We start from the raw sequence: 24,276 nt of genomic DNA on the forward strand, positions 1-24,276 counted from the left end.
TTGTATATATGTTTAGATTTTTCATTGCTATCAACAGTTAAAAATTATAAAAGTGTCTCATTTTGGAATTTCCCTAATTTTGTGGTTGTATCATTGTAAAAATATGAACAATAGCTGATTTCGAAGTAAAATGGTCTAAAAATAGCCATAAAATAGGGTTTAAATAGCTGATATTGGCATTTGGTCCAGAACATACATATCCTATCTACTGACCACGTGAAGCATGTGGTGTAATCATTAAAGTAGCCCTCAGCTACTCTTTTCACATGGAGTTAGTATGAATTTAGTATTCCAATGTGTGGTAATTACATGACGGACAGGATTGTGCTACGAACGTAACTTCTTTGGGTGAAAATTGAATCTGTTGGTTGTGGTTAATTTCCTCTTGCATATGTTTCAAAGCTCTTCGTGTGTTATTTTATGAATGCAGTGCTGTATGCAGTCTCCCAATCTTGGCTCCATATTTGGTGTGTTCCGTAAGATTACAAACTCACATTTTCACAATCCTAAATAAATCACCAGTTTAGATATGAATCAAGTTTAATATGCTGAAATTTTAATGGAACAATGATCAATGTTAAAATAAATGTCCAAATATAAACTGATTTATTTCTTTTTATTTAAATTCTCTTTATATCACCGGTTGTCGTAAGATGACTATTAAAAGATTATAATTAATGTTAGTTTGGTTGGGAATTTGGTAAGCTAGACTGGATACCTGGTGAAACAGTTGCTCAGTAATGCAAGATTAACTTCCCCAGATAGCTCATAGCTTTTAACCCGCTTTTATTGTCTTGAATATCAGCACAGCTTTCAGAACAACTTAATGCATCAACATTACAGCCTTCAAAATGGAGGCTGTAGCGGATGTTCTTTCAAAGCCGAGAGGACTCATTGAGTTCTTTTTGGTGGAAAACCAGGGAATCGTAGATACTTATAGATGCTTGTGGAATGTCTACGAAGACCTGGCAGTGAACAACAAAAGCACGGTTAGTCCATGGGTGAGGTGTCCGTCCTCATCGCAACAAGCTCGTGAAAACCAGACCGATCTGCCGAGTTCAGGCCGGCCGCACACAGATCTGACTCCTGCAATGCGGAACAGTGCAGACACACTCATTAGAGGTAATCAACAGGTCACAATCGAACACCTTGGTGCTCAACCGGACGTCTCTGCTGGTGGTGTTGACACATTCGTCCACCAGCTGGACACTGAACGGTCTGTACCCGCTGGGTTCTTCACCACCTGACGGAAGACCATAAACAGCGACGAAGGACGATCTTTGCGGAATTGTTTGCGCCTTACGAGACTGATCGTGAAAATTTTTCGTCGAGCATTGTCATATGTGATGAAACATGGGTTCTTCACTTCGAACCGGAAGCAAAACAGCAATGCATGGAATGGCGCCATAACTCTGCTCCAAAGAAAAAGTTCAAAGTCGCAACGTCAGCCAATAGTCATGGCGACGAAATTCTGGCTCTCTGAAAGGGCTACACTGTTTGATATCCTCCCTCGTGGTGCAACGATTAACTCTGAAGTGGATTGTGCTACCCTCAGGAAACTGAAGAAACGATTTCAGCGTGCTCGTTGTCACAAAAATCTAAACGTACTTCTTCTCCATGACAAAGCAAGACCTCAGACAAGTCTGCGCACACAAGAGGAGCTGGCGAAACTTCTTTTGACCGCTCTTCCTCATCCACCCTGCAGTCTGCATCTAGCACCTTCCATATTTTCTCTTCTTTCGCCCATTGAAGGATGCACTCCACGGGAAGCAGTACATGGTTGATGGAGAGGTTATTGATGCATCAAGTCGCTGGTTCCGACATCGATCTATAGAATGCGAAACGTCCCCTTTGAACAATTATACAAGACTGTGCTTAAACTGACACACAATATTTTTTAGCGCAACGCAATCTGACTTCCAAAAATCTCTACAAAAGAATGGCCCTGACTAACATTAACCTATACCTTTCACAAATCACTTACCTCACTAAAAATCTTTGTTACTCGAACTACTGCAATACAGCGAGCGCCACTACTGCCAGCTAAATAAAAGATTCAAACTACTGAAGGCACTAACTACTAATAGGCATAGTTAGCAAATGAAAGATTTTGATAGAGAACAAACAATGTATTTACCCTAATAGTCATAATTGACATCCAGTCTTACAAATTTCAAAACTCCGCCATCTCTCTCCCCACATCCACCACTGCTGGCGGCTCACCTCCAACTGTGCAATGTTATGCACTGTTAACATCCAGCTGCCCAACACTACAATGGCAGACAACAATGCAAACTAGCCACAGACTGCACACAGCACAGCCAGTGATTTTCATACAGAGCGCTACGTAACGTTGCCAATAAGAAAACATAAACAGCCTACTTACATAGCCCCCATGCTCCTCACAAAAAATTTTACAAATTGTTTTGGGGAGTGGCCAATAATGATTTGATAAAATTTTTCATAATTACAATAACAAAGAAATCAAATGAACGCACTTATTGATACAATGTTGGTCAAAAGCTAAAATTTTCTCACAGTCCATAAAGACGGTCCTGATCATTCATCACAGTAAAACGTCCGTTTCTTTTCTCAAAGTCTGAGCAGTAAAAGAAAATGCACACGGAAGTAGCGGATTTCCATGCAGTCTTGAAGAAGTAGTGTTGTCCTTCCAACGAAATGACAGTGCTGACCCTTGACATGCAGACAGGTAATGGGCCACAACAGAGCAAACCCACCGCAGAGTCAGTCGAAGCTTTGAAGAATATTGGTACATAGGTCATCACAGAGTAGACCCACTGTAGTCCTGGTAGAGATTACGATATTGGTGGCCCATCGGAGGTGCTGACCACTGCAGCCCTTGTAGAAATAATGGTATTGGTGAGTCATCAAAGGTGTAGACCCACTGTAGTCCTTGTAGAGATGGCTAGCAGCCATTCGTTGCGACTGTGCCGGTGCACAATCACCATCGAAGAGTGTTGCGGAGAATATAGCAAGTCCATAAACCACCAGATGTGCACTCACAATTATTATTATTTTTTTTTTTTGAAATGTCCTTAGAACCAGCAATGCTGTTATCCAGTCCCTTGCTGAATTATTAACACACGTGCAAGCACTAACAGTCCCAGCTGCTCACATACTGTGCATATATTATGACCAACAGAAATGTGTGCAGTGAAATGATACTTAATTTGAAGAACTGGTGTCTATACAATTATAAATTTACAACATAAGGATACAATTACAAAGGTACAAAATACATCATTAAATAACATAACAGTACAGATAACATTTGTAGTAACACAGGCTTTCCAAAAGAATAGAAATATACATATACATCAGTGTTACAGGAATTATGACATAAGTACATACATAAAAGATCAGAATAACTTTTGAAACATCAACTTCACACATGAGCATTAAAACAGGGAAGAATAAATAATGTCTAAACATCTTTGCAAAGAAAATAACATATTATCAGAAAAATTCTACAACATAACTCTTATTAGCTAAACACATTAAGACAGGAAAACACAAATTCACATAGTGTAATAACACAAAAATACAGGACACGGTTTGTTTTCAGTGTGACATTTGGTACTGCAGTCCACCCCGAAACTTCATTCCATATATCTTTCCTCTTATTTCAACATTTGTTTCCACCAAAAAAGTTCTATCCAAGCATGCTTTCTGTATTTATATGTTCATGCATTTCTTACCTCATTATTTATTTTCCATTATCTTACCTCATCATTTATTTCCAAGAAAATCCTACCTGAACCTGTTGTCCCTAAACCCTACTTTTTTTATTCGTATCTTCTTTCAAAATACTTTTTTTTTGGCCAAAGCATTGTCTTATAGTTTCTCAATGCATTTCTTCCAATTTATTGCAACTCGTTCTCTTATATAGCGTACCCCTTCTTAAGCTAACTTAAATCTACTGAGCTCAGATGCTAAACTAAGGAACAAGGCAATGCAGCAGCACAAAACAATTAACACAAACATCAATGACAAAAAATTCAAATTGGCAAAGCAATTGCAATATTACAACTAATATAAGGCACTGTGCAGCAAACAAGAAAAATAAATCCGTAGTAAAACTGGCTTAGCAGAGTAACACAAAGTCAAATTCATTAACATTATGCCTGGCAAAGAGCAGCAGCAAATGAAATAACTTACATCTAAACTTGACATAGCTCAAGCAGAAAAAATATTACACTAAAGACAACAATGCAGATAAGGGAAATGTATATTCACATCTTAATATCTATGTCATTAAAGTGATGCACCACAAAAACTAATTCTACAAAAAATTACCAAGTACTCGAAAAGAAAATTATATATGCAGTTACTGTTGTTAGTCCCTTCTTATTGTTCTTTCCATTCCAAGAGCTCCTTTTTCGAAGAATGTGGATCATAAAATAATTATTTAATAGATCTGTTGACAGAAAGTGTTCACATTAGCAAATGCATTTAATTTTATTTTATGAAACCAATGCTGCAAGACAGCTGGAAACCAGATATCAAATGAAATAAGCAACTACGTACAAAGTAAAGCATAAGAACATCATTCAGTAGTCATGAGGCATTTCATAAGTTAGTAGAAAAATCTCTCAACTAGAGAGACAGTAGTCATAATCAGGTGTATAGACATAAAAATATTTCTCATCATTTCATTAGGCATTTCAGTAAATATCATAAATTAAGAGTTCCACAGTGTTATCATATGTTTTCAAGTTTGAGTGTGTCGTATTTGTGATGCTTTCTACAAAGAAATGTCAATAGCGAGGATAATGGCCTCCCCCTTTCTTTTACCTGTGCCTCTGGAAAGGCACACACTAATGGCTTTTTCTCCAGGCATCTGACACAGCTGGCCATTCAAGACGCATTATGTCAAGGTCACTTGGCTTTCCTACCGAAATATTTACGACACCAGTTTGCACTACAGTCACAGTCTCATATAAAAAATTCACCGGTCGAGAATTTGCGTTGTAAATGTGTAGAAACAAAATCCTATGAATATAACAGTGTTCAAAAAGTTTTCGTCGGCCTTGTGGTACATTCGCGCATTTACACACATTTCATAACTCTTAAAGTACGATTTTTGGTTTCCAACATCCTTTTCCACAAACCAGAGTCCCTAACCACTACTCATTATTCCTTACTTTATTCGTCGACACTTCTTCAATATTTCATCATAACAGATACGTAGCATAATCAAATAACTCATACAGCATCAGCTTATTGATCATAAACATACCACAACAGCATAATACATATCGTCATCGTGAAAATAACATCATAACACCTCAGTCAAATCTCAAAATCGTCGTAGCTTCCTCCAATAGCTTCAAAACCTAAAAAAATTGTCTGCTCATGTCAAATGTGTCATCTGCCTCTAACATACTTTAAAAATCGTGACCCATACCAAATATATCATTCAAAGCTCTCATAATATCACAATGGGTCCGAAAAAATATGAACAGTTCACAAAGTACAGACAAAATACAATTTCGTAAGTGTGAAGTTACCCAACTGTGTAATTGCGTAAACATATGTCACTGATGTAGAAAAAAAATGTTTATCTCTCAGTTAAATGATCAAATAGCTGTGTAATTTGTGTGTTAGAGAAATATGGTACCAATGTGTAAAGTTGTATAAGCAAATACCATATTAGCTAGGGCCCCTTGTGCTTGCCAAACACATGGTTCACAAAGGAGGCGTGTATCCCCTGAGGATTAATGTAATTATACCCTCAGGTGTTACAGATTACAACAATGGAATGAAATGTATCATGGAAAACTTTCTTTGTAATTCAAAAATATTGAAAAAGAAATGGCTTAAGTACAAAATTAATCTCTCAAATGCATGTCCTGTAGCACTAAATGTGCATCTTACTGTAAGATAATTCTGTGGAAGTGTCGTAGTTATCGTCCTCTGTAAGCAAAGTTCTGCTGAAGTCAATATACTTACCTCATCGTAAACGAAAGTGAAATGCTTTGCGTATGGATACCGTAGTTATTACGTACCTTACCGTGATCAAGAAAGTACTATAATGTAACATATTGTTGTGCTATGAAAAAGACTGTCTCATTGTAGCTATACCACAAAAGTTACTGCTAAAACATGTTTTACTTTCCAGAATAATTCAGAAAACCTGTGCAGATATAAAACAGATACACTGCAAAAACAACATTGTAAATTGTCACTTATTAGTAGCGTCGTGATAAAATCGTGTAGCTGTCACATAAACTAACTACTGTGTCATCTGGTATCTCACAGAAAGTACTTTAAATCCAGAATGTATTTTCAAGTAAACCAAAATGTTGCATTAAAATCTCATTAGCAGTACTAGTAAACATTCTAAGTATGTGAGCCTTATAGTCGTTACGTAATCGTGCAACTAACAAGCAAGAATGTACACACACAAGAACACTGTGTCGTCTGTTCACAATAGCAATGCATTCGTAATTTCTGTTTAAATAAGTTCTCTTGGTTCTTGACTGGATATTTAACTTCAAACATTGTTGCATATTAACAGATTATAAGTCTGACAAAGCATACTAGTAATGTAAAGTGACAAGTTATATGGCAAAGACAAAGTTAAAAAGCAGATTAGCTTTCAATAAACGGTTTTACATGTGAAATGTGGTGTAAACCTTCCTAGTATGCAGAGTTTCAACTTCAACGCAATTATCATATGGTATACGTCGGATTCTGTAAGGTCCATTGTAAACTAGAAAGAATTTGTGACTCAAGTGTTTCTTCTTGTGTGACAATGAATGATCTTTAATGAGAACTTTCTGACCAATATATAATTTCTTTGCATTTGCTTTACCGTGTAGTTTACTCCTTTTGTCTGCTGCAGATTTTATATTTTTAAGAGCCAAGTCAATTATGTCTTTGTGTCGAAGTTTACGTTTATTCGGGAAAGGAAAAAGCTCTCTGATTCTGTTCAGTGGTTCTTCATTCTTCAGTACAAGAGTAGGTGGTAAAGCAGTGGAGTCATGAGGCATTTCATTCAGCACGTTTTGAAATAAGTGTAAATATCTGTCCCAATGCTGATGCTTTCTGTGACAATAAAGTCTGCAAAGCTTATTGATTTCTTTCATAATCCGTTCGGAGGGGTTACAATGTGGTGAGTACAATGAAATAAAAAAAGGGTTTGATTTTATGATTCCGAAGCACGCGTGACCAAACAGCAGATCTGAATTGCGGTCCGTTATCTGAAATGACTTTACTAACGTGTCCAACTTCACGTAAGAAATTTTTAACAAAGGCGTCGGATACAGACCGTACAGTGGCTTTACGTAACGGAGTGAAAGAAAGAAATTTTGAAGTAAGTTCAACAGTGACTAGAACGTACGAAAATCCATTAGATGTTCTGACAAGCGGTCCCAAGAGATCAACAGCAGCAAATTCTTTTAATTTAGAAGGAATAATAGGAAACAACGGAGCATGATGTGAGACAGTAGATGGTTTCGCCTTTTGACGAAGTTTACAAATAGACAAGACTCTTCGAATTCTCTTTTCCATATTGTTAAAATAACAAGTCGTCCGAAGAATATGATAACATTTTCGTGGACCAAAATGTGCGTAGCTTAAATGAATGTACCAAATGAGCTTATTAACAAAATCATCTGGAACGCAAATAACCCATAGCTTGTCATCAACAGTGCAGCGTTTGAACAGTATGTTGTTTCTCACCAGATAATAATGCTGAATCTGTGTGTGTGTCTTTTCATGCCATTTACTTTTGATGTCTTTCCAAATCGGATCTTTATCTTGTTCATGAGCAATGTCCTTTAAAGATGTGGTGATGAAGTTTTCAAAGGCGACTTTCTGAATGTAAAGAATACTGAAATTTTTCTCGAGGTTGCCTTCTGTGTTACTTTTCTCAAGCCCAGCCGGTGCGCGTGACAGTGCGTCCGCAACAATGTTCTCCTTGCCGGGAATGTAGACTATTGTGAAGTGGAATTCTTGCAGAAACAATGCCCAACGTTTTAACCTGTAATGATTTAATTTTGAAGACATAAGAAATTGTAATGCACGATGATCACTGTATACTTTTACGTGCTTACCAGAAAGAAAGAAACGGAATTAGTTAAATGCCCAAACGATAGCTAAAGCTTCTAATTCAGTAACAGAATAATTTTTTTCAGATTTTGTTAGCACTCGGCTAGCAAAAGCAATGGTTTTCTGAACGGTAGTGTCATTTTCTATGGCTTCTTGAAATAAATGGGCACCAAGACCGACTTTAGAAGAATCCGTGCTAAGGCAGAAATCTTGTGACAGATCTGGAGGAGCTAGTATTGGGGCGTTAAGTAACACTTCTTTCAAAGAATTGAATTCCAACTGTGATTGTTCGTCCCAGTTCCAAATAGTATTTTTTCCAGTGAGAGAACAAAGTTTTGGTGTAACAAGAATTTGCATATTCAGAAAACGACGGTAAAAATATACGAGACCTAGAAAACTGCGGATTTGTTTTTTTTGTGGATGGAACTGGAAAGGCTCTGATTGCTTCAAACTTTTCAGGATCCGGCTGAATGCCTTCAGAAGAAATAATATGTCCCAAAAACCTCACCTTTGACCTACCGAATTCAGACTTTTCCAAGTTTACTGTAATTCCAGATTCTGCAAAAATACGTAACAAACTGTTGAGGATGCGATTATGATGTTCCCATGAAGCTTCTGCTATTAGAATATCGTTCACATATAAGGTGATGTGACGTTTTAAGAACTCAGGTAATATGGAATTTAGCCCACGAATGAATGCTGCCGAAGAAATGTTCAAACCAAAAGGAAGTTCAAGAAACTGATAACAAACGCCGAAACAAAGGAAAGCTGCGTATTTTCTACATTCTGGATGAAGTTCGATCTGATAAAAACTGGATCTGAGCTCAATGGAAGACAACACTTTTACACCATTAAAATTTTGAAGATGTTCTTCCAACGTTTGCGGCCTCTCTGTTTCAGGAATAATGATAGTATTGATTTGTGTCGAATCTAAGACAAGCCTGATCGATCCATTTTTTTCCTCAACAACATGTAATGGATTGTTGTATGAGCTTACTGCAGGCTCAATAATGCCCTCATCAAGCATAGTTTGTATTTCTGTTCTAACACGGTCCCAATAATGTGCTGAAATTACGTATGGTCTAACACAAAATTTAGTATGCTCACGAACACGAAATTGGTATTGAAATCCGTTGATTGTTCCTGTTTTGTGAGTAAAAACTTTGGAATGTGCTTGTAAAATCTCAAAAAGGTGCTGCCTATCAGTGTCATTACAATTCTCAATTGTTTGAATTTTATTCTGAATTAACTCATTAGTATCAAATGTGTCGTCGATATCCTCCCTATCAGTACTTGCAGAGTAATTGCTAGTGTCTAGTTCCGTAGCAAATTCCGAACTGTTGTCTAACAGAAGGCAAAGCCGATTAATTTCCTCGTCATGGTTTGAGAGCCAATCTTCAAATTTCAAAGCTATTGACTTACCTTCTTTCTCTAAACTTATTTCAGCATCGTGAAAGTTTAAGATTGCTTTGTATTCATTCAAAAAGTCTACTCCCAGTATAATTTCCGTCGACAATAATGGAACAATAAGAAAGTTCATAGAGAAGCTGTGGCTTTGACAAAAGAATTCTAAGTTGGTTTTTTGGCGTACATCTACACTTTTTCCAACGATTGCACCTTGTAATTTAATCTTACGTAACGGAAATGTGGGGCAATCGTTCGATTTGTTGCATTTGCTAAAGGCTGTTTCACTAATTACTGAAATGGGACTGCCAGAGTCAAGTACTGCCGTAAATTTTACGTCATTTACTGTAATGTGAATCACAGGACATGCAATGTTGTTATGTTTTACGTCGTGTTCCTTGAGTAAGATGTCCCTAATGTCTTCCATTTTTACGTAATTACTAGCTACGGCAGCTGCGTCGTCAGTTTCATACGTACGTTTTGTGGCTGCCAGCGGTATGAGTCATTGCCTATTGTCTCATTGTTGGCGCGCGTCGTTATTGGGATTCGGAGACCTAACTTACACAAATTCACCTTGTCGAGAGGGGCCTGCTCTGTTTGAATCCCGCCAGTTCTGATGCAATTCAGGTCTGTCGTTATGATCATATTGTGTGTCCTCATGTCGGTAGATTCCATAGTTTCTTTCTTGTCGGTCACGTGGTGGAGAATTTCTCGCTGAATCGTAACTGCACGCTGGACCATTGCGTCTAAAGTTATTCTGTCTCTCCTGATAATATTTATTTTGGTTCCTATATTGTCTGTTTCTCTGATTGTCTCTGTGATAGTCATTACTGCGGAGGGGTGATCTATCCCTGTAATTATTACTACTCTGCCAACGGTTGTCATATGGGTGGTGTCTGTTTTGGTCACGATTTGTGTTGCGAGAATAGCCTTGTCGCGTCCAGTTATTACTTCTTTCATCGCGGAATTGCGACGGATGTGACCTGTAATTGTTGTTTTCCTGTTTTCGCATTCCGTGATTGTCAGTGTCAATTTCTAATTCTTGTAAGAGTCCCTGAAAAGCATCAATGTCGTCTTTGCAACGTCCTACCAATTAATATGTCGTAAATGTTCAGGTAAGTTGATTAAGCAAATGCGGATGAGTTCTGAGGGGCTGTATGGGTTTGACAGGTACTGATTCTTGTGCAACATGTCTTCAAAATATTTCACAAGACTGGAAAATTCAGATTGTTCGAAATGTTTCATCATTATGAAGCTATGTTTTACACGGTCTTGTGTAGCTTGAGACCAATATGCTGAGAGGAAGGCATGACAAAATTCTCCTTCACTGTGACAATCGTGAATGACCGATCGCATTCTTACAGCTGGTTCATTCTCTAAATAGCCACACATAAATTCTAATCTGTGCTCTAATAACTAGTTGGGATGACAACACTGAGAGAATTGATGGAGCCATGCTTGTGGATGAATGTCGTTGTCAGAATTCTTAAATGTTTTGAATTTACGTGTAGTAATGAACAGCTTATAGTCAAAATCATCATGTCGGCGAGTCGCATGTCGGTCATTGTTACTTCGTTTCGGCGGTTCCATCTCAAAATTCGGCGCACATTGCCAATTTCTTTCATAATTTCCGAAGTGTCCTGTGTTATTATTTTGTGGCTGTTCCGTATTTCTATGTCCCTCTTCCCGTATTGGGGCGCGAGTGTCCTCTGAAATATGTAATTCTTGTATTACCTGTGTCAGCTGATCTTGTGCTTCCCGGATTTTTCTTTTGTACTGTGTATTGATTTGATTTTGATTTTGTTTGAATTTTCTAATTTGTTCGCACTCTTCTGTGTCATTAAAGACTACCGGTTTTGTGTCATTCAGATTATCATCTACCTTCATAGATAAATTATTTAGCTGATCCGAAAGTTCAACTACTTTATTTGATAATGAACTAATTTCCTCCATGTGTCTTTCTGAACCAATTTTCAGAGTATCTACTGTGTCCTTTAAGTTTTCCTGAGTTTTTGCAAGTTGCATAACCAAATAGGTAGATGCAACTGAGTGAATTTTAGCTTGTAAGGTCTCATGATTTTCATGAACAATAGTTTGCAGTTCTTTTATGGCTGCTTCGTGATTCTGTAATGCATTTTCATGCTGCGAAAAAATAGGTTGAAAATGCTCACAAATTTGTGTTTTTACGTCATTACAGACTTTTTGACATTTCGATTCACTGTTATGTAACTCAGTAGTTAAATCTTCACATGTTTGTTCAAGCGTGGTGTCTAACTTTTGAAGATTTTGTTCCATTGTGTGTAACTTTTGAAGTTTTTGTTCCATTGTGTCTAACTTTTGAAGATTTTGTTCCATTGTGTCTAACTGTTGCTGTGTTTGTCTCTGGTGTTGTTCCATTGTGTCTAACTTTTAAAGCTTTTGTCCCATTTGTTGCATTAATTGTAATAACAATGCACTGGTGTCTGAAACATGTTCCTGAGTGCTTTTCGGCAGTGAATTTGCACCGGCAACATTCACATTTTGACAAGCAGAAAATGTGTCTTGACTCATTTGAGAAAACGGTGAGAACCCAAAACCTGAGTCTACAGTATTTGCAATATTGTGTTCTGTCATTCCCGATTCCTGAGGCAAGCTGTTGCCGACCGACCGATCGATAATGCTTCCCTGTTCACTACCTGTTTCACTGTCTACACCATTATTTGACGCCCGCTCCAATTCCCTATGCACAGTTACCAAATTACTACTTTGAATATTAGTTAATTCATTACATGGTGGCGCTAACACACTGCTTTCGTCTTCACTGTCATTTCTCAGTTTACTTTGGAGCCTAGTATTACGTTTTTCACATGCCATTATTGTCACAATATTTCACATGACAACACAGAAAAGCTCAATTTGAAGAGCAAAAATAAGAGAACACATTAACATAGCACTGAAAATAATATCTAGTTAATTGCAGCTGCAAAATACTTGGTGCAAATCTACATGCATGCCACACCTGTTTTGCTGTACAACAATGAAAGACTGCAACTACAAAGGAAATTCTCTCTATAATTATGCATTAGCAATAAACAATAGCTACACTAATTACACAAACTACAAGAAAAATATCAGAACATTCCAGTGAGGTATCCTGGCAGGGTCGCCATATGAAACGTCCCCTTTGAACAATTATACAAGACTGTGCTTAAACTGACACACAATATTTTTTAGCGCAACGCAATCTGACTTCCAAAAATCCCTACAAAAGAATGGCCCTGACTAACATTAACCTATACCTTTCACAAATCACTTACCTCACCAAAAATCTTCGTTACTCGAACTACTGCAATACAGCGAGCGCCACTGTTGCCAGCTAAATAAAAGATTCAAACCACTGAGGGCACTAACTACTAATAGGCATAGTTAGCAAATGAAAGATTTTGATAGAGAACAAACAATGTATTTACCCTAATAGTCATAATTGACATCCAGTCTTACAAATTTCAAAACTCCGCCATCTCTCTCCCCACATCCACCACTGCTGGCGGCTCACCTCCAACAGCGCAACGCTACGCGCTGTTAACATCCAGCTGCCACTGCCCAACACTACAATGGCAGACAACAATGCAAACTAGCCACAGACTGCACACAGCACAGCCAGTGATTTTCATACGGAGCGCTACGTAACGTTTCCAATAAGAAAACATAAACAGCCTACTTACAAATGGTAAAATGCTGGCTTAAAGGGCCTCCTTGTAATATGGCGTAAGGTCGGCGCACTGAACAGAGATTGTGTTGAAAACCGGGTTTTATAGCCAAAAGAATGGAGAATAATATGCTGCACTGGAATCCTGAATAAAACCAACCTACTTTTAGAAAACAAATGTGTTGCATTAATTATTGGTTGTCCCTAGTAGTTAGGCAAGAAACGATGTTCCAGTAAAATTATTTTATCAGTCTGCGCCTACTTAAATTATTGCCATCGGATGTTCCAGATTTCTGGAAAAGAGCAGCTGAACAAATTCAAAACTAGTCGAAAAACAGTTACTATTCTACTGTTTTATTTCAGACCTCGACAGTGAACTGCAGTAACAGGCTGACAAAAACTGAGTCTGCTTGTTTTTCACTTCACTTCATATATTTATTGCATCGTTGCACAAACCAAGGCAATTAGAGACAGTTGTAATCGGTAAATTAGACTCTAACATATGGCTTTTGTCAACGATGACTGGAATAATCTCTATAGAATTCTGAAATTCTCAGGTGTAAACTCCAGGGGGCTGAAAGGTTCTTTCTAATTACAGAAATCAGATTGCAGTTCACATAGGCGATGTACTTAAAATCGCTCACTAATTTAGAAGGGACTAAGACGGGGTTGTAACCATACCCTGGGCCATTCTACATGTACTTTGTTCAAGTAGTATAGCATGTAAGTAGGCTGTTTATGTTTTCTCTATGTAAGTAGGCTGTTTATGTTTTCTCTATGTAAGTAGGCTGTTTATGTTTTCTTATTGGCAATGTTACGTAGCGCTCAATATGAAAATCACTGGCTGTGCTGTGTGCAGTCTGTGGCTGCTTTGCATTGTTGTAATACTCGCCATTGTAGTGTTAGGCAGCTGGCTGTGAACAGCGCGTAGCGTTGCGCAGTTGGAGGTGAGCCGCCAGCAGTGGTGGATGTGGGGAGAGAGATGGCGGAGTTTTGTAATTTGTCATGAACTGCTATATTTATATATGATGATATCAAGGTAAATACATTGTTTGTTCTCTATTAATATCTTTCATTTGCTAACTATCCCTATCAGTAGTTAGTGCCTTCCATAGTTTGAATCTTTTATTTAGCTGGCAGTAGTGGCGCTCGCTGTATTGCAGTAGCTTGAGCAGCGAAGATTTTTGTGAGGTAAGTGATTTGTGAAAGGTATAGTTTAATGTTAGTCAGGGCCATTCTTTTGTAGGGAATTTTGAAAGTCAGATTGTGTTGCGCTAAAAATATTGTGTGTCAGTTTAAGCACAGTCATATATAAAATTGTTCAAAGGGGAAGTTTCATATGGCGAAAGGCCATTGTCCGCGCTACTGACATCTCCTTGTTGAAAGCATACTGTGGAGCTCGTAATTTATGATATTTACTGAAATGCCTAATGAAACGATGAGAAACATTTCACAGCTATTGCCTTGCTAGTTAAGAAAAATGCCATATGGCTTGCTTTATATATTTATTTACACATTTTGTTTAATATCAAGTTTCTAGCTGCACTGCAGCATTGGTTAAAATAAAATTTTATAGATTTACTAATATAAATATTTTCTGTCTACAGATCGAGTATATAATAATTTTTTTCAAAAAAATGAGGGAGCACAAAGCGACATTTACCTTCACAGGAACTGCATTCATAATTTTCTTTTCAAGTACTTGGTAATTTCTTTTGTAGAATAAATTGTGATGCATCACTCTAATGTTAAGATGTGACATAGGTATTAGACATGGCCATTTTAGTGTAATATTTTTTCTGCTTGCGCTATGTCATGTTTAGGTATAAGTTGCTGCTGTTTGCCAGGCATAGTGCTATTGAATTTGACTTTTGGTAATTTATACTGTAGCTTGCTTTGCAATTTTCCATTTTTTTTCATTGCTGTTTATAATAATTGTTTTACGTGCTGCTGCATTGCCTCGTCCCTTAGTTTAGCATCTGAGCTCAGTAGATTTAAGTTAGCTTAAGAGGGGGTAGACTATATGAGAAACTGACTATGGAGAATAGGTAAAGAATGCATTGCGAAGTTATATAAAAAGGATTTGGGCCCAAATGAGTATTGTACAATCAGAAATAATTATTTTGAAAGAAATATGAACAGAATACAGAAAGCATGCTTGGATAAGATTTTTTTGGTGGAAGCAAAGGTTGAAATAAGACGAAAGATCTATGGAATGAAGTTTTGGGATGGACTGCAGTACCAAATGTTACACTGAAAACGAACCCTGTCCTTTCCTTTTGTGTTATCCCAGTATGTGTTTGTGTACCCTTGTGTATTTGTTTTCTTCCTGTCTCTGTGTAGTTTCATAGAATTTTTTTCTCTTTTAATATTAAGCTACATTCACTATGATGAGGAATACTGTTATCCTCAAATATAATTGGCATTAATAATATGTTATTTACTTTGTAAAGATGTTAGACATTATTCATTCTGTTTAAATGCTCATGTGTGAAGTTGATGTTTCAATAATTATTCTGATCTTCTATGTATGTACTCATGTCATAATTTCTGTAACACTGACGTATATGTCTATTTCTATTCTTTTGTAAAGCCCCTATTACTACAAATGTTATCTATATTGTTAGGTTTTTAATGATGTATTGTGTACCTTTGTTATTGTATTCTCATGTTATAAAATTGTAATTGTTACCAGTTCTTCAAATTAAGTAACATTTCACTGCACACGTTTCTGTTGGTCATAGTACATGGACAATATGTGAGAAGTAGGGACTGATAGTGTTTGCACGTGTGTTAATGATTCAGCAAGAGACTGGATAACAGCATTGCTGGATCTAAGGACAATTCCAGAAACTTTGTGAGTGCACAAGTGGTGGTTTATGGACTTGCTATATTCTCCGCAAGACTCTTCAATGGTGAATGTGCACCTGCACAATCGCAACAGATGGCTGCTGGCTATCTCTACAAGGACTACAGTGGGTCTGCACCTCTGGTGGCCCACCAATACCATTATCTCTACAAGGACTACAGTGGGTCTGCACCTCTGGTGGCCCACCAATACCATTATCTCTACAAGGACTACAGTGGGTCTACATCTTTGATGATCCATCAATACCATTATTTCTACTAGGACTGCAGTGGGTCTGCACCTCTGGTGGCCCACCAATATCGTAATCTCTACCAGGACTACGGTGGGTCTGCTCTGTGATGACCTACCTACCAATATTCATCAAAACTTCGACTGACTCTGCAGTGGGTTTGCTCTGTTGTGACCCAATACTTGTCTGCATGTCGAGAGTCAGCACTGTCTTTCCGTTGGAAGGACAACACTACTTCTTCAAGACTGCATGGAAATCCACTACTTCCGTGTGCATTTTCTTTTACTGCTCAGACTTTGACAAAAACACTGCTATTCTACTGTAATGAATGATCAGGACTATCTTTATGGACTGTGAGAAAATTTTAGCTTTTGACCAACATTGTATCAATAAGTGTGTGCATTTGATTTCTTTGTTATTGTAATTATGAAAAATTTTATCAAATCATTATTGGCCACTGCCCAAAAAAATTTTGTAAAATTTTTTGTGGGGAGCATGGGGGCTATGTAAGTAGGCTGTTTATGTTTTCTCTATGTAAGTAGGCTGTTTATGTTTTCTTATTGGCAATGTTACGTAGCGCTCAATATGAAAATCACTGGCTGTGCTGTGTGCAGTCTGTGGCTGCTTTGCATTGTTGTAATACTCGCCATTGTAGTGTTAGGCAGCTGGCTGTGAACAGCGCGTAGCGTTGCGCAGTTGGAGGTGAGCCGCCAGCAGTGGTGGATGTGGGGAGAGAGATGGCGGAGTTTTGTAATTTGTCATGAACTGCTATATTTATATATGATGATATCAAGGTAAATACATTGTTTGTTCTCTATTAATATCTTTCATTTGCTAACTATCCCTATCAGTAGTTAGTGCCTTCCATAGTTTGAATCTTTTATTTAGCTGGCAGTAGTGGCGCTCGCTGTATTGCAGTAGCTTGAGCAGCGAAGATTTTTGTGAGGTAAGTGATTTGTGAAAGGTATAGTTTAATGTTAGTCAGGGCCATTCTTTTGTAGGGAATTTTGAAAGTCAGATTGCGTTGCGCTAAAAATATTGTGTGTCAGTTTAAGCGCAGTCATATATAAAATTGTTCAAAGGGGAAGTTTCAAGCAAACTAAAGTGGTATTTTTGAAAATGGAATTCAAGTTCACAGTGATGAAATAGGAACTATAAGAATTGCTGAAGACATTGGCGTTCCATCAGAGACAGCAAAGGACATGGAAGATCATTTCATCAGCATGTATACTGTACTCAACAGAGATTATAAAACGAATATCGTTAAAATTAGATTATATTACAAAATGAGACACTGAAAGCAATTTGTTTTGCTGTTTGGTTTGGCCCACCATATTACAAACAAAGAGAATATAAAATTCGGACATGCAACGCAAGTTTTCCGGAAAAGTGAAATGTGTGAAACTCTAGTCTTTTGTGGAAGTGTTTGTCTGTAGCATTGCGTAGAACGGAAGAGAACTGTATACGATAAAAAAAAATACAGACAAATGAAGAATAGAAGCTTTTAAAATAACATGGAGCTGCAGGAGAATTCTGAGCTCCCTGGCACAATCTGCAACACCTACAAAGAAGTTAAAACTTTCGTACGTATTTTTCGTAAAATTAAGTGTCCCAAACAAGGCAGAGCCTCCTGATCTAAGTTCACTTCACTTGGTCGGGGCTGTCACTACTGATGGTAAACGTCACGAGTTAAGTATGGAGATACTATACAAATATACTGACGGAAAAAGACCGCAAAACCAAAAAATAATTAATGGAGTGTAATGAAATTTCGGAAATACATTTTTAACTCACCAACATAGCAAGATCACAAGTTAAAGTAAGCGCGAAATAAGCCATTGCAAATGTGAAATGCTGATACACCAACAACCGGTGTAATCGCCACAGTGTTGAATGGAAGCACGCAGTCGTACGCGCGTTGTGTTTTACAGGTTCCGGATGTAAGTTTGTGGGATGAAGTTCCATGCCTGTTGCACTTGGACGGTCAATGCAGGCACGGTTGATACTGTCTGGGGATGGCGCTGGAGTTTTCGTCCAATGGTGTCCAATATGTGCTCGATTGGAGACATATCTTGCGAGGTGCCGGGGCTAGCAGTGTATTTAACACTAAATTCTTCTAGGATCTACATATGTAAATGATGCTCTAAGCCCCCCTATTCTAACTCCGACTTTTGCTGTTGCACAAGGATTAAAAAAAATACGCGGACTGACTCTAATCAACCCTGCCAGTGGAGTAGAAGAGAGTTTGGCACCTGCAATAATTTAATTTGATAAATAAGTTAAATAAACGAAGGTTTCATTAACATAGTGAGGAATAATAGGGTTGCTCTATCGATTAACAGAATGAAAGTTCTGTCCAAAATAACAATATGATTTATTAAGACTAAACACAAAATAATAAACAAAAACACATGAAACATTTACAATACATCAAATTGGCTCAAATTAAATACTCAAACAAACGCCGTGAATGTCAAGTTGTGCCTAAACTAGATTGTGAGGATTATGACGAAGTGGTATGTGGAGCCAATTCCTTGCAACTCAAATCTTAAGAGAAAACACATAGCCAACCCAACATTAATTGCTGTTACCCAAGACAGAACAAAGTTAGAAAAAGACGAACAGGCGCACTCTGCTGAGCTCTGATTATCACCTAGGAAAATCCCTGTCTGCCGGTGCTGCGGACATACATTACCAATCTGTCTTCTTAACTGCAAGAACACGATTTGGCATACCGGAGGCGATGGCTGGTTGCTTCGACAGCCCGTCGTGGTGATGATAACGTCGCGAGTATAGCCCGAAACAAATTATCCTGGCCTGGTTGTTCCAGACTAAAGACTTCCTAGCAATACAAATGCGCCTCTGAGGGAGACGAAGAAAGCTCGCCACACAATCACTGACAGTACAGTGATTGATTTTAACAAGTGAAGTCACCCAGTAACTCCGATACAGTCAACATTAGCCAAAACTGCTCAAGACAGACAACATAGGCCTCTTGTACACAGAACGCTCAATTGCCAACTGTACACGGAAAGTTACGTTGAAGTTGAAACTTCAGCAACTTCGTCAAACAGATACAATTAAATAAAAGTATATTAGGCAGCCCACAGAAGGCAGGCTCACCCGAGCAGCGAGAGCTCAGTCTTGTAACCTACTTCCACCGAAAGCCGAGAGACGACTACACACAAGAGCACCCGTACAGGCCGAACACACAACATTCCTGCCACCACGACAGTGGCCGTGGTTAAACGTTCCAATCAGCAACTCGAAAACCGGCGGAAAATTCCACTCTATTGCCGGAGCACTACCATTCCATCAATTGAGATTTTTGGCGCCAATTTCTGCGCTGATTTTGCTACGTCACGGAGCTATGCCCTGAGCAAGCCAATCACAGTTACTATTTTTCAGAAAGCGCGGGAATTTTCCCGCCACAATTGCCTGGGTACACAAGTCATTCCCACGCCTCGCTGGTAGCCCGCCAGAAAGTGTTTTCGCTAAGTTTCTGCGAAGTAACGGAACCTCTAGCCCAGCCGCTACTTCAGGCCCCTGCAGGCGTGTCTCTTGACAATGTCGGCGTCTGGAAAGCATTCACTCGACTCCCTCACACTCGTCGGCTTAACCCTCTCGAGATCCGCAGAGCCCACCTGTCACCGGACCACCTGGGTGACGAGAGACGCTGCGTGGGAAGTCCGCGTGTGAAGGAATAGCAACTTTTCACCGCATGCAATTAGAGACGAAAATCGTAAGATAGAAATATGAGGGGGGGCTCATGCCACCTCTCAATCTGATGATCGAGTAGGACAAGGCAACATGTCGACATTCTGTAGAGCATGCTGGGTTACAAAGCATGTTGGGTTACAACAGTGGTATATGGGTGAGTGTTATCCTCTCGGAAGACACTCCCTGCAATTGTGCTCACGGTGGCACCACAACAGGTCGAATCGCCAGGCTGACGTACAAGTTTGCTGTCGTGGCGCACAGCACTCCTGCTATCACACAAAATCGCACTCCAGACCATAACTCCAGATGTATATCCAGTACTTCTAGAGCGCAGACAGGTTGATTGTGAGTCCTCGCCTGGCCCCTTTCCAACCAACACACGGCCATCACTGGCACCGAGGCACAACTAGCTTTCATCAGAAAACATGAAAGACCTCCACGCTGCCCTCCAATGAGTTCTCGTTTGACGCCACCAAGTCGCATATGGCGGTGGTTTGGGGTCAGTCGAATGCACGCTGTACGGCGTCTGGCACGGAACTGTCCTTGAAGTAACCGATTCGTAACAGTTCGTTGTGTGGTGCCAACTGCTGCTCACATTGCTGCTGCAGATGCAGCGCGATGCGCCACAGCCACATATCGAACACGATGGTCTACCCGCAAGGTAGTGGTGTAAGGTGGCAATGGTCTTGCACCATACATGAGTCCATTTAACGTGACACTTTAGGGTTTGTTGGAGTAATACCCTAAATTACGGTGTAGGAAATGTATGTTGAAACGCATCGGCACGCTGGCTAGGTAATACAGCGAGAATTCCGCGATTTTGTAATTATAAGATTTTGCAAGCGAGACAGAGCTCGGACACCCCTTGCCCGCCCCCCCCCCCCCCCCCCCCCCCCGGCTAGCGGCCGAAGGTCACAGCCTGACGGGATGAGTGGTGACCTGGGGAAATTCTGTAATCCGTTTAGAGAGGCCACAGCGGCCACTGGCCTCTGAGGGACGCACATCTGCAGGTGTTCAAGTGTTTACCAAAACAGAGCTGTGGATAGCTGGACAGGCTTTCCTGTGCTTGTTCTCGCCTATGTCCCAGAAATCTTACGCCTTCGAGTAACTCAAGTGGGGCAGGCCAGGAGTTCCGAATAACAAAAACTTTCAATGCAACAGTCTGTGTTCGCTACGACGGTGAATCTTGCCGGGAAAATCTCGAGTAGTCCCTTAGAAGAAAAATTCCAGTAAACCATAGCTGTGGTTCGGAAGCCGGCGTGGGCGGAGTTTACTTGTGAAATTTTCTAGAAAGGGAAGAATTGTGGAAAAGAGTTCTGTTACCAGGCCGTACATTGGTCGGCACTGGCAAACTGGGTATTTTGAGAGCTTCTAGTGATGTGATTCGCTCGCCAAAAGTTGAGGTGAGAAAACAGAGGTGAAGAGCGATCTTACTTGACTCTCGGTACAGGTCTTCCGTTCTGGCCTCCCATACTGAGAGGACGTTAGCCAAGTCGTCTCCCCTCTTGGTCTTCCGTCCTGAGAGGACGTTAGCCACGCCAGATCATTGCTGACGGGAACAATAAGAGAAGTTTATGGGCAGCAGTCTGTTGTCCGAATACTGTAGGATTGTGCTTTCCGAGACGCCACACGCCGACCGCACGGCCGCGCCGTCACCGTCGGAGACCGCCGCTACAACAGGAATATTACGGTGAGATCGCTCCCGCTTCGGCCTGTGTTGGAGTAACGTTAAACAGTTGGATCAATTGCAACTGCCGTTTCCACAGAGGTTTTACGATACTTTGGGGTTTAGTGGTTCTTCGTATTTTACGTTTGTGTCGATGCCAGTTGGTCAGCCAGTTTATAAGAGATCCCGTCTTGTACCGATTTTGTCACAGTTCACTGCCAGTGCTAGTTAGTAGGGCAATTTGTAAATTATTCATTGTGTATTATTCAGCTTTGATCTGAAGGTTATAATAAAATTATTGTGATTCAGTAGAGCCTTTACTTTCAGTAGTTGATCCAGAATTTACCCTTATGCTTATTTTTTATATTTTTGTATGTGTTTGATGTCATTGAACACAAGTGTTCGTGATCGTTCATGTTTGGAAGGAAAAATAGCTGTGATTTATCGTCAACACTACCACCGCAGATTAATAAGGGGTGACTGGGCCATATTTAAATCTAGCGTTATCCATTTTTCTGTACAGTTCCACTCCCAGTTTCTCTGTAAGTTGTTTGTCACACGCAAAATCGGACAAGCAAAGGGTGGGGTGTTACATATAGCGACCCTGCCAGGATTAGTAATTTTGTTAGGAGAAACCTCAGTTATGTTTTTTATTGTAATCCAACTTGTCTGATCCTCTGGAGCCAGGCCTACTTGAGACTGTACATTCTCGTTACCACTGGTACCGGCATTTATGTACAGTGGCTACATTCCTGCCAAGTCTTTTTGTATTACTGCAAAAGGAGCATCCAGCCTCCTGTACTCCTATGAGGGTTGAATGAAAAGTAATCCCTCCAACTCCATTAACTGGGTTTGCTTGCGAATATTTTAATAAATCAAATGCAGTAATAATCCTTAGAATGCGATCTTCAACAACCAATATTCACTTTTCCATATAATCACCAGCCAATTGGATACATTTCTGCCAAGGAAGAAAACGTCACGGAAAAAGTCGACACTGTGTTTCAGCAACCATTGTCTCACAGCTCAACATCTTCATCAGACGCATAATGATGTCCACGCAGATTGTCCTTCACTATCGGGAACAGATGAAGCCAGACGGTGCTAAATCTGAACTGTACAGAGGATGCCGCATGGTGGTGAGATTCAGTCTCTGAAGTTCTGCTCTTGTGGCAAGTGAAGTGTGCGGTTTGGCATTGTCACGCTGCAGGAAAACATTTCCCTTTTCCTTTTGCACCCTTTTTAGCCGTCATTTCAGAGTTCGCGGCGTTGTGATGTAACGCTCTGAATTTATTGTTGTTCGACGATGAAGGAAATCAACAAGAATGACACCATCTGCGTCCCAGAACACGGTGGCCATGATTTTTCCAGCTGAGAACTGCATCTTGAATTTCTTTTTCTGGGGCGAGTCTTTGTGTCGATATTCCATAGACTGATGTTGGTCTCCGAGTCATAATGGTATACCGACGTTTCGTCTCCTGTCAAAACCGAATGGAGAAAGGCGTCACCCTCGTTCTCGTAACGCGAGAGCATTTCGTGGCAAATCTCAGGTATGTGCGCTTTCATTTCATGAGTCAGCGTCCGGGGTACCCATTGTGCACAGATCTTCCGATAGCAATAATGTGACCCACACGTTATTGTGAAATGTCGATTGTGCTTGCAATTTCTCTCTGAGTGATCTGACGATCACCCTGAATATATCTGTCAACATTTTGCTTGTGAAACTCGGTGGTTGCTGTCACAGGACGTCCAACTCTTTGTTAGTCACGCAGGTCACATGTTCCCGCCTCAACATCTTTAAACTTACTCGCCCAACGACGCACAGTACTCACATCAACACAATCACTATAAACTGTTATCATTCTCTGATGAATCTCCTTTGGGGTGACACCTTATGCTGTCAAGATTTCAACGACTGCACGTTGCTTAAATCGCATTGACCGATCGTCTGCGCAGGGTTCCACACTTTACACAGTAACGACACAACCGTTCCGTGCTAAGGCTTCCCGCCAATTGGAGCTGTAGAGAAGAGACTACGGAACAAGCCAGACCTGCCGCATACCAATGCTGCCAACTGTTGAAGAGTTACGAAGGTGGAGGTATTACTTTTCAGTCGACACTCGTATTTTGTGATCTCTTTCGAACTCAACGAGCGTCGCGTTAAAGTCATTCTTGTCTAAAATCAACTCACCACGTCCAGTCACAGAGGTAGCTAACGCTCACGACCATTACACTGTGTGTAGTAAACCTGAGTTGCATCTTCATAATGGGGCTACTAACACCAAGCTGATGAGACTGGCGCGAAGTTTGAACAGACATCATCTTTCAGATGCAGTTACACGCCTGCCAATTTACGTTTACGTCGCGGTACTCCCTCTTGGTGATGCGATCTTTTTTCCATCTACGTATAAAATGAAATTAACATGTGTTGGGTTACTTTCTTATCACACTAAATCGAAGTACGTCTTGCATACTTGGTGTTTAAAGTTTTGCATTACCTTCCGCGATGTAGGACTTTACTCAGTGTCACAAAGATAGGTACTGCAATTACGACAAAGAGTTTTTCCCTGCGGGACGTTAACCGACGTGTTCCGTGGGCGATAAGCTGCACTTACGGGCACCGC

Source organism: Schistocerca piceifrons, chromosome 1, assembly GCF_021461385.2.
Source record: "Schistocerca piceifrons isolate TAMUIC-IGC-003096 chromosome 1, iqSchPice1.1, whole genome shotgun sequence".
Classification (NCBI taxonomy): Eukaryota; Metazoa; Arthropoda; class Insecta; order Orthoptera; family Acrididae; genus Schistocerca; species Schistocerca piceifrons.